We start from the raw sequence: 9,713 nt of genomic DNA, 5'->3' as shown, positions 1-9,713 counted from the left end.
TACAGGCAGTTTAGTTGTCTTGGGGAATTTTAAGTTAGGAGTTATCTTCCTCTCGGCATGAGTGATGTTGACTCCCCAGTTGCATCTGATAATCATTTTGCTATTAGCTCAGCGCAGCATCGTATGAGAGAAAATGGCCCACAAAATCTCATTACTGTAAGTGAAAGCTGGCATGTTTTGATGGAAATATTCAAATTCTCTTCCCTCGAATGTATTAAATAATGAAGCCGTTCCAATCTCTCCTTTCCGTACACTAAAGTACATCAACAGTGTGCACTGGAGCAGAAATTTAACCAAAAATTATATCAAGCTTAGGAAATTTGGGTTGCTTACTGCGACCCGCTTGTAGCTTAACCCTTTTACTGCTTACACCAACTTTCTCAGAAATGCTGATCAGATCTTCGCGGGGGCCTTCAACGAACAGATCGATGGACGATTAAATTCCTAAGTACCTTTCCCTGGTGTTAAACATTTATTTTCATTATTCCATAAGTACCGTAATTAACGAGAAAAGTCAATTAGTGAAACAGCTTGAACATAAAACGGATGGTCCTTGCTTGAAGAGAAATTGAAGTACGTTTTTTTTTTTTTTTTTTTTTTCTAAAATGTCAAAAGTTAGAAGCCCATTGTCAGTGAATTATGTACATCCAATCCCGGACACTTTACGATCTATTGATTAATGTTTTCTTTTTTTTTTTTTTTTACTTTAAAATATCCCGCCGATTGTCTCTCTACTATTTTGCTCATTTACTGTTGCTACTGCATCGTTTGTGTTGGTCCGTTTACAGGTCTCAGCCTAAATTTCGTACATCCCAAGCACTGAGGAATTCAAACCCTTAAAATCTCTTGTCCACGACTGAATTGAGCCATTAGGAAAGAGAATTCTTCAACCTAGGTTGGTGATATTGATTCAGTGAATTAGTGATACAATTTTATTTCCCGCTTACCTTCTTGTTATTTTCGAGGTCAATTTTGAAAATCACCTCATTGTGAATCAGGATAAGACCATGGCTTTATTCATTCTGTAGTGTTTGCTTCCTTTTCTCATAATCGTGCCGAGCCGGTATACTCAAATTGTACAGTCAATCTGTAATTTCTTCCTCGCATTATTTTGTTCGCCATCTTTGTCTTCTAATCTTTTTTTATCATTACTTTTTCATACGTGTTTCTGTCCATTACTATATAATTGAGGAATAGGACAGTTCGTTTCTTTTCATCGCGTCACAACCATATTATTTTGCTCAGTGACTAAAATTAAAACTCATGAGTATAGAAACAAAACCGATAAACTAACTTTAAAAGACACAACTACTGATACACTCTTATACGTAGAAAAATGTAGTAAAAAGGTTACGCTGCTGATGAGCTACATCTAAATCATGTTTTGTTTTTTTTGTTTTACAGAGCTGAAGTGGAGTTAGTAATGAAGGCGTGTTATATTTTCTGGTTTGTTTTGTTCCTTGTCATGCCTTTTACATCGTTTTGTCGATCGATATTGGAAAAAGGTAATTATGAGAGGGTTCCAGCGTGTGACTTTCATAATTATTTCACGAGCGTGTGTTGGATACAAGATGATAGATAGCCAACGAAACGAGGCGCGCAGCGCCGAGTTGGCTATAATCATCTCGTCCCTAACAAGCTCGAGAAGAATAATTGTTTTATTAAGAACGGCCACGAAAAATTGCTAAATTCCACAGATTAAGTGATATTTTCTTTTGTCCCTGACGCCTACTCCTACCATATTTGTGAGGCATGGTATAATGGCTCATATGCCATGGCCGCTAAACCAATCAAAACTCTGGAACTGCATTATCCAATGAGTCAGTTTTTTAATAAATTAGAATTCCTCGTTTTAATGTCGGTCATGTAGAAAGCCTTCTTCATATACGAAATAGTTTCACTTTGATCATGCACGTGTGGATATTTATATGATGCTTTGAAAAGAAAATAGAATCTCCAATGAGAGAGAGGGTTATTAATCCCCTCTCCTAAAACGTGGGAAATTTCAATACGTTTCGGAGAAAACTGACATTTAAAAATTAGGTCAATAGCCCTTTAAACGGGACACAATTCGTAAGATAATTCTACAGCCATTTTTGCAATATGTTGTAGCATTTGTATTCATCTATGATTTGGCTAAGTAGAAGGATACTTGGCTTTGTTACGGTCAGAAATACGCATAACAATAAACAACCTCGCTTTAGGTTTCTAGGTGGGAGGATCATCAATGGGAAAAAAAGACACCTACGTCTTATTTAGTGGTTGAATAATAATACTAATATAGAACTATACTTGAAGAATTTATCAGTTGCAAAGTAGATCATTGTGGTAAAACTTTTAACAACAGACGTCCATGAAGGTATATCACAACCAGATAACAACGCACAATTCTTTTCACGAGTAGGTACCACTGTACCTGATCAGGACCCTAACATGGAAGAGACCAGTGGAGGTGTCACTGGCTACAACAGGGGCCAACCAGATCATTCCGATAAGAGGACCTTCTTATTTGGGACCGGCATTGGTCATCACCATTACCCGGACGAAGAGGCCCAGTATCTGGAGGAACTTAAGGCCTTTTGCTTGGAGCATTTCGAACCTGAAGATTGCTGGTAGTCCCATCTAACCTTCTCCTGAGAAACTGGCATGAATATGAAGTGAAAAAGAGTAGTCCAGTTCTGTCAGCTTACTATATTTACTATATACAACAATTGAAAATAAAAAATCTGTTGAAACTGATATATATTTTAATTCAGCTCCATCCCAGTTTGAAATTACAGCAGACACATTATGATATTGAAGTCAACAACATTAATTCATTTGCGCCAGAAAGAAAAAAATTGCTTATCTTCTTATGGTGAGAAGAAAAACTGCCTTAATTAAGAATGGTACCTCCTAATAATGAGGAATTTTCGCACAGTTGATTACTATGCGAGAAAAGCAGTTGTTAGGACGGACTATTGAAATGTAAAAAGATTTGCGGGTGACCACGCATTTTTCAGAGATAATCAAACAACGATAATTATAAAAAACCTTTGAAATATACATATATATCGTTTAAATAAAGGCGTAGCTCTTTCCCGTGGTCTCCCCTCTCTCGATCCCTGGGACGTGAAGGGGAGAGACCCTTATATCTCCGAGATGTATCGGAACAATGTATAGAATTTTTCCCAAGTTAAAGCGTAATTATCTCTGAAAAATGCGTGGGTTACCCCCAATTCAGTTATTGGATTCCAATAGCCCTAGCCATCTGACCGCGCAAAATACACTGTAAAATGAAGAGAGCTAATCTGGCCCTAAAAATGGGGCCGAAACGGGTGAGTCCAGATTGGTACTGTTATAGGGCCAATTCAGCCTCACTGAAATGGGGCTGTTTCAGTACCTCTTTTGGGGGCTAAATCGACCCTTATATTGGGCCCAAATTAGACCATGTAAAGGGTCAATATGAAAAACACCAGTGCCGTTTTGGAATTTTAAGTGATCAAAACAGCCCCCCTTAAATTTTAGCCCTCTTGCAAATGACCCCTCAAAATAGAGCCAATTCAGCTCCTTGTTGGGCCATTTCACAAGTTGAATGGTCTTATCTGTTCCTGCAAATTTCTTCCCTTATTGGCAAATAAAGAGACTGAACTCAACTTCCAGCTTTCAAACACTCGTTTATTTGGTTCTTGTACATACCTTTTCAAACCGTACTGTAGCAATCAAGGGAATTACAGTTTTGAAGACTTGTGGTATACCATACATGATAAACTGTTAAATCTGTAAAATTTATAACAATGTATTTCCTCCTAATGCAACATATTTTCCAATCTCCGTACTATTCAGTAAATCTTGACAATCTTGATGTTTCTCTAAAGAACAAGCATTAGTGGAACTTGAGCAACAGAGAAACTTGCGAGTGTAATCTCTTTTTCAAATGACCTGGCAAATGTCTACAATCATTTTTATTTTTTTGACAGTGGTTTTTTAAGAACAGAAGAAAAAAATCAAAATCGTACAAATGCAAAAAAAAAAAAAACATATAGAAAAATCAAGGAATCCTTGAGCGCCACATTAAGTATTCCTGCTTGTGGAAGGTAACAAAATAATGATCACACTTTGTTTCTCGTGTACAATTTTCAATATTTTCGGTTCTTAAAAAATAAAGGTTCAGCACGAACTGACTCAGGCATCTGCCAAGTCATTGAAAAAGGAGGAAACAGTGACAAGTGTCTGCCCCCGCCCAATTTCAAGTAATGCCTGCTCTAAAAAAGTCAAGATTGCCTTGCACTGGGTGTACGATACATTATAGATGTAAAAGGAACCAAGCAATCCCAGGACAGAATCTAATATCTTCTCCTGCGGGAGTTGGCAAATTATGCTTCCCTCAGTCACAATGTAGAGTAGGTCCATATCATATAAATCCCCAATAATTACAATTTGGGGTTGGACATAATTTTGTATCGCCCTGTCAACATCTGCATCCCTCTGCAATAAGTACAAATGAAATAATTTTAGAAATGATAATAACAATAATAACAACATGGCAAAATGTACATAACCACACATTAAAAACTCTTTATGGTCACCATTACACTTTAACAATAAAAAGTGCTGTACTGTTATTTTACAAGTATGATTATGTCACTGGAGAACATGTACAGCTGCCCAGTCTTATTGTTCTTGGAAAGCCCCACATTCACTAGTGTCATTTATCATGACGTACATGTATTGTTAACAATTTGTACTTTTTTAGGGCAAACTGGTGTATTGTCCATGGAACGAAGTACCAAAAAGGTGTAGCTGTCCACACAGGAGGCGATGGGCTCTTGCCAAAGTTCTCGTGCATTGAAAAAATTGTGACAGTCCCTGGGAAAGATAATGCACAAGTCTTCTTTGTTTTGAAAGAAATAGTGACGTTGAATTATGAAAGTCACTTGCATGCTTATCGGGTAAGGGTTTTGAATGAAGGAGCCATCACAGTTAGGAGCCAAGAAGAGCTGATAACGTTCAGGCCACTACGCATTTGTACGATTGTTGGCGACAATGACTCTAAATGTATTTGCCCAAAAAGTGATGTTGATGTTTACAATGAACAGGTGTAGATTTCGACGTAAGCAGATAGATATGTTTGTCTAATGTATAATTCCAGATGACATTTATATAAGGGCCTTCAACCTATGAACCTTCCCATATGGATTTTCCAATCTTGGGAAAGCTTGAGTAAATATGATGTGAAAATAGGGCATTCTGGGCCCCTAGTCAACCTCCATTGGGGAGGTATGGATGTATCTGGAAAAACACAGCAAGATTTACCTGTCCTTCCTTTAGATTTTGTGACACGTGTATATAAGTCTGCAAGGATCCCGCTGTATGTATTCCAATTACTTTTGGATAAGTTTGCAAGTCAAGAAAAAGATAAATACATACTTCTAAGTTGCCACTTTCATTTTTGGGGAATGTGCATTGTATACATTTCTGCAAGTGTACATAGCATAAAAGTTTTCAGTAATAAATACTACAAAATATATCTATACATGGCTTGATCTTTTCGTGTGCAATTTATTCATATTGGACCATATTAGCCCTTGTTGGGGCCAAATCGGCATTTCCTATTTGGCTCTTTGAAGAGCCAAATTGAGAGGAAGTGCCAAAATAGAATTTAGTGGAGCAATTCAGAAATAAGAGGGGCCCAATCGGTACCATCCAGAGCTGTTTTGGCTTATTTTTGTCCAAAACGGCCCAACATGGGCCAAATTGGCCCTGGAGACATTGGGGCCAATTCGGTCTTTGGAGCCAATTTGACTTTTTTCATTTTACAATGTACCTTCCAATTAGCGCGTACTCGGACCTTCCCGAGATTTTAAGGGAGCTAACCAAAGAATTTGTTGAGTCATCAGTGTTCCTTACAACCATTTTTGAACCATCTGTCGAATTCAAAATAAGACTGTTCTTATCACCTAAATCATTTTTGTGCATATGATATGGCCCTGTGGTGTCCATAGTTACAAACCCAACGCGACCCAAGCGCTATTAATCAATGCATCCTCTTGACCCTTCTTATGCGGAAATAGGACATTTTCACTATGGCGTCATTTGACTACAACTACCAGAATCTACATGCTAATTATAGCTATTGTTCTTTGTTCTCCTCTGGGATTGCAAAATTTGAATTCGAAAAGGAAAACGCAATAAATTCTGGTAGTTGTAGTCAAATGACGCGATCATGAAAATGGCCTATTGATGATTCATGCATTTCGAGTTATTTCATTTAAGTTGTCTGAACTCATCTTTATTAAATTATCGAGTCAGTATCAATTTGTCGAGCCGCTTTTGGGTTGCGTTGAATTAAATTGAAGCTCAAGATAAACAGAAAAGAAGAGAAGTAACTCAGACAATACATAATACACTTGGCTTTCAGAGGTGAGTGGGCTAAATGTCGAACTGCAGAGAATAGTTTCCCATTAAACTTGAATTGAATCAAAAAGACACGTCGCCAGGGCGGTGCGATGTGTGTACTTAGACGAACTACAGGTGAATTGAAGCTGTCGACTTGAGCAGCTTGTGGGGAGGTTCATTCTCTATAAACAAAGTTAATTGTCTTTGCAATCGCCTGGAACAAAGCATGCATTTGTTTATTTAATTGAAATGCAGTGTCTGAAGCCTGGGTAACGTTCTTAGAATGTTCTTAATTTTACTTAATATGAGCCTCAACAACAACAACAACAACAACAACAACAACAAAGAGTACTGTGTGCGGCCAGTCGCTTTAGATAGTATCGGATGGGTGAAGACAATATCTTTTAATTCAGTGTAAAGAGCATTGCAGCAGAAATTAGATTTTAGAATAATGATGAAAAATGTGCTGGTTGGCGAGTCTGTCGTTAGCAGATGCAAAACATGTACACTTGCTTACAAGTCGAGCCCAAGTCCATTCACTGAATAGAGAGAAGCGAGCGACTTTGAAAAAGTCTAGCAGAACATGTTGCATTGTTATCGCAACTTACCACTGTCAAAATTTGGTCAGCTGAACCTTTACCCTTTTCAGCTTTAATTACATCCCTCGTGTTTAATGTACAGACGGTGTTTTGGATCATTCTCTCAAATCTCTAATGAGTGTTTTCCCATTAGTCTAATGACCGGACAGACAACAATGTTGTCTGTCATTGTTACAAGGTGGAACAACAGTATTCTCCATGTAGTCTAAACACCGTGTGAAACCGAGGTTTAGTATTTATGTGATCAAAGCGGAGTCGCACTACATGTATACAATGCACCAGCCATCGATACTCCAAACTACATTTTCTTGAAAAACAATCCACAAAACTCAAAGCTAGGTCAAGAAACAAGCCCTCGTTAGAAGACTGTTATACTAACGATGACAAACTTTATTGTTAAAAAGTGAGGAGACGCATACTGATATCAATTTCAGTTTTCATTCTATTCAGAATGTACTATGTTTTCACTCTGAAATGTCAATTATTCCTTTGCAGCTGTAGTCATTAAAAGAAAGACATCTTAAATATTTTAGTGACGAACGTGCATTAGCTTCGTCAAAAGACAGTGGTCTCTGAACAAGTTCCAGTATCATTCTCATCATTCTTTGAAGAAATCAATGTGACCACTACATAGTCTCCTGTGATGGGCGGTTATCGACGCTGTGGTGTGATACTAACACTCTTCAGCTGTGTCATATGGCTGTGTGCCAATTATTGGAGCTTCTTGGCGGTTGGTAGGCTTTCTACTTCACCTATCAATAAAAGGGAGACCTGGGCAGGTCAGACGATCACAGGCAACGAGGACAAATATTCAATTTCTAAGGATAGGATGAGCAATTCAGAAATGAAAAGTACCAACGAAAAGGAAAAGGAAGCATTCAACGTAACCGACATTGTTTTGAGAGAACTTCAACGAGGATTTTCTGCTGCAATCACTGATAACAAACACATATCCTCCAAAGATACTGCCGCAGTCTGCGTCTCAGAGCCAACGATTCTCGATTGTGGAAACGCTGGATTTGCTGCTCTGCTATTGGCCACTTCAGATCATGTATTATACTGTGACATGCTCGGAATACAAAATATGTTTGTTTTAAAAATGGAACATCTGTCAAACAATTTGTACAAGAAACCCACAGATAAATTCTTGGCCCGCTTACTTCGAGCCTTCGAAGAGGATTGAACTGAACGCCAGTAGAGTTCTTTGCTTGGGTGATATAATAGCTGGGCCTGTATTGACACAGGAACTTGTAAGAACAGTCAAACGCTTAAGCACAAAACAAATCCAACAGTCTAACTGGGCCTCGCGAACTAGCTCATTACTAGAAGTTGGGTTTAGGAGACGACAGAGTCTCCCAGGGTACGAGAAAGGTTCATTGATTACATCAAATCTAAGATTATGGGTGAAAGATTTGATAACTAAGTACATCCGACCAAACAAAATAATAGAGTTGCGAGTTGACGAGTTCTACCGCAAAAACATGGAGGGATTCAATGTGGTTAGAGTTCATATTCGAGGTACTGATCATTGGACAGAGATGGAGGAACAAGCTTTACCTGAGATAGACCAGTGGATCAATGACACGCAAGTAATCTTTCAAACACTTGAACAACCTAAGAAAATCTTCATTGCAAGTGATAACGATGAAAGCGTTCAACGATTTGTGGAACACTTTGGAAAGAATAAGGTAATCCTACCTTAATAATCCATCCATCCATCTGACCATTCGAATATCTCTCTGTCTCTGTCTGTCTTTTTGTCTGTCTGACTGACTGTGTCTGACTGTTAGTTTATCCCCACCGCCGGTCTGACTGCTCTCTAATGCACGCGTTATAGCTAACCGAGCTTAACTTGAGTTAGACTGCAAAGTCCGATCTACAAGACTAAGAACTAAAATTATCATACGTCTTAATTTGTATTTGCGTGAACGTTCGTTAGCTACTTTGAAAGCTTTTTCAGAATTAATATTTATACGTTGTTTTTGGCTTCCATTTTATGTTAACAGGGAAGAGCAGCCTCGTGGGACTATTAAACAAGCCATTATGCTTTCATTGCTTTTTAGGTGGCTTTTACTGCAGCTAAAAGAGCACAGGCATACCACTCAGACAAACCAGTCCATAGTGTTGCAACAAACGATCCAATTGAAATTGGTTCCCAGGTCCTTAGCGACATCCTACTGTTGGCCAAGTGCGGGCACTTTCTTCATGGAGAGTCAAGTGTCGCTTCTTTGGCGTCCTTTTTTAATCCACAAATGAAACTGTTTTTCGTTGTGCACTTGGAAGATGACACGGTAAGCTGCTAAGGCAGTTCAACCAAGACAGGAATAAAGAAATTCTCTTGTGTTTTGACGCATATCACTGGCAACACTGAATGCTATCATTCTATTTTTCTCTTTTTCCAGGTTTATGACAATTCAATAGAAAATCGTTTGCTTGACCCAAGTAGCGAAATCACTAAGGTAGATAGGGAGGAGGACTGGGACAAGGAACTAGAGACACTGAGGCAGTGCTATGAACAGAACAGTCCCTACAGCGCATGCCCGAGCATGGCTACAGGGGATATCATTGACGCAAGGGATGTCAGAAAAATTTTAGAGCAATCGTATTTATGTAACTGTTGGTGATGATTAAATTTAAGTGAAAGGATCTACTGTTGTTTATCTGCTGCGTCCTCACTGGTAGTAGAAGGGGGAGGAGGAGTTGGGTGCAAAGATTATTCTCTCAACCTTAAACCCC

At 38.5% G+C, this 9,713-nt stretch overlaps 1 long non-coding RNA gene and 1 pseudogene across 1 annotated transcript; both read left to right on the top strand.

Annotated features, from left to right (window-relative positions):
• The first annotated feature begins 710 nt into the window (after positions 1-710).
• LOC146457053 (uncharacterized) lies at positions 711-2,741 on the top strand. The gene is made up of 3 exons (XR_014858625.1): positions 711-895; positions 1,405-1,505; positions 2,405-2,741. It is a non-coding gene; the product is annotated as an uncharacterized LOC146457053 (long non-coding RNA).
• A 4,768-nt stretch (positions 2,742-7,509) lies between these two features.
• LOC146457052 (uncharacterized) lies at positions 7,510-9,601 on the top strand (annotated as a pseudogene).
• Positions 9,602-9,713: the final 112 nt, after the last annotated feature.

This window comes from Pavona decussata, unplaced genomic scaffold, assembly GCF_977016875.1.
Source record: "Pavona decussata unplaced genomic scaffold, jaPavDecu1.1 SCAFFOLD_249, whole genome shotgun sequence".
In the NCBI taxonomy this organism is placed as follows: Eukaryota; Metazoa; Cnidaria; class Anthozoa; order Scleractinia; family Agariciidae; genus Pavona; species Pavona decussata.
This window is presented reverse-complemented; position numbering and strand designations above follow the sequence as displayed.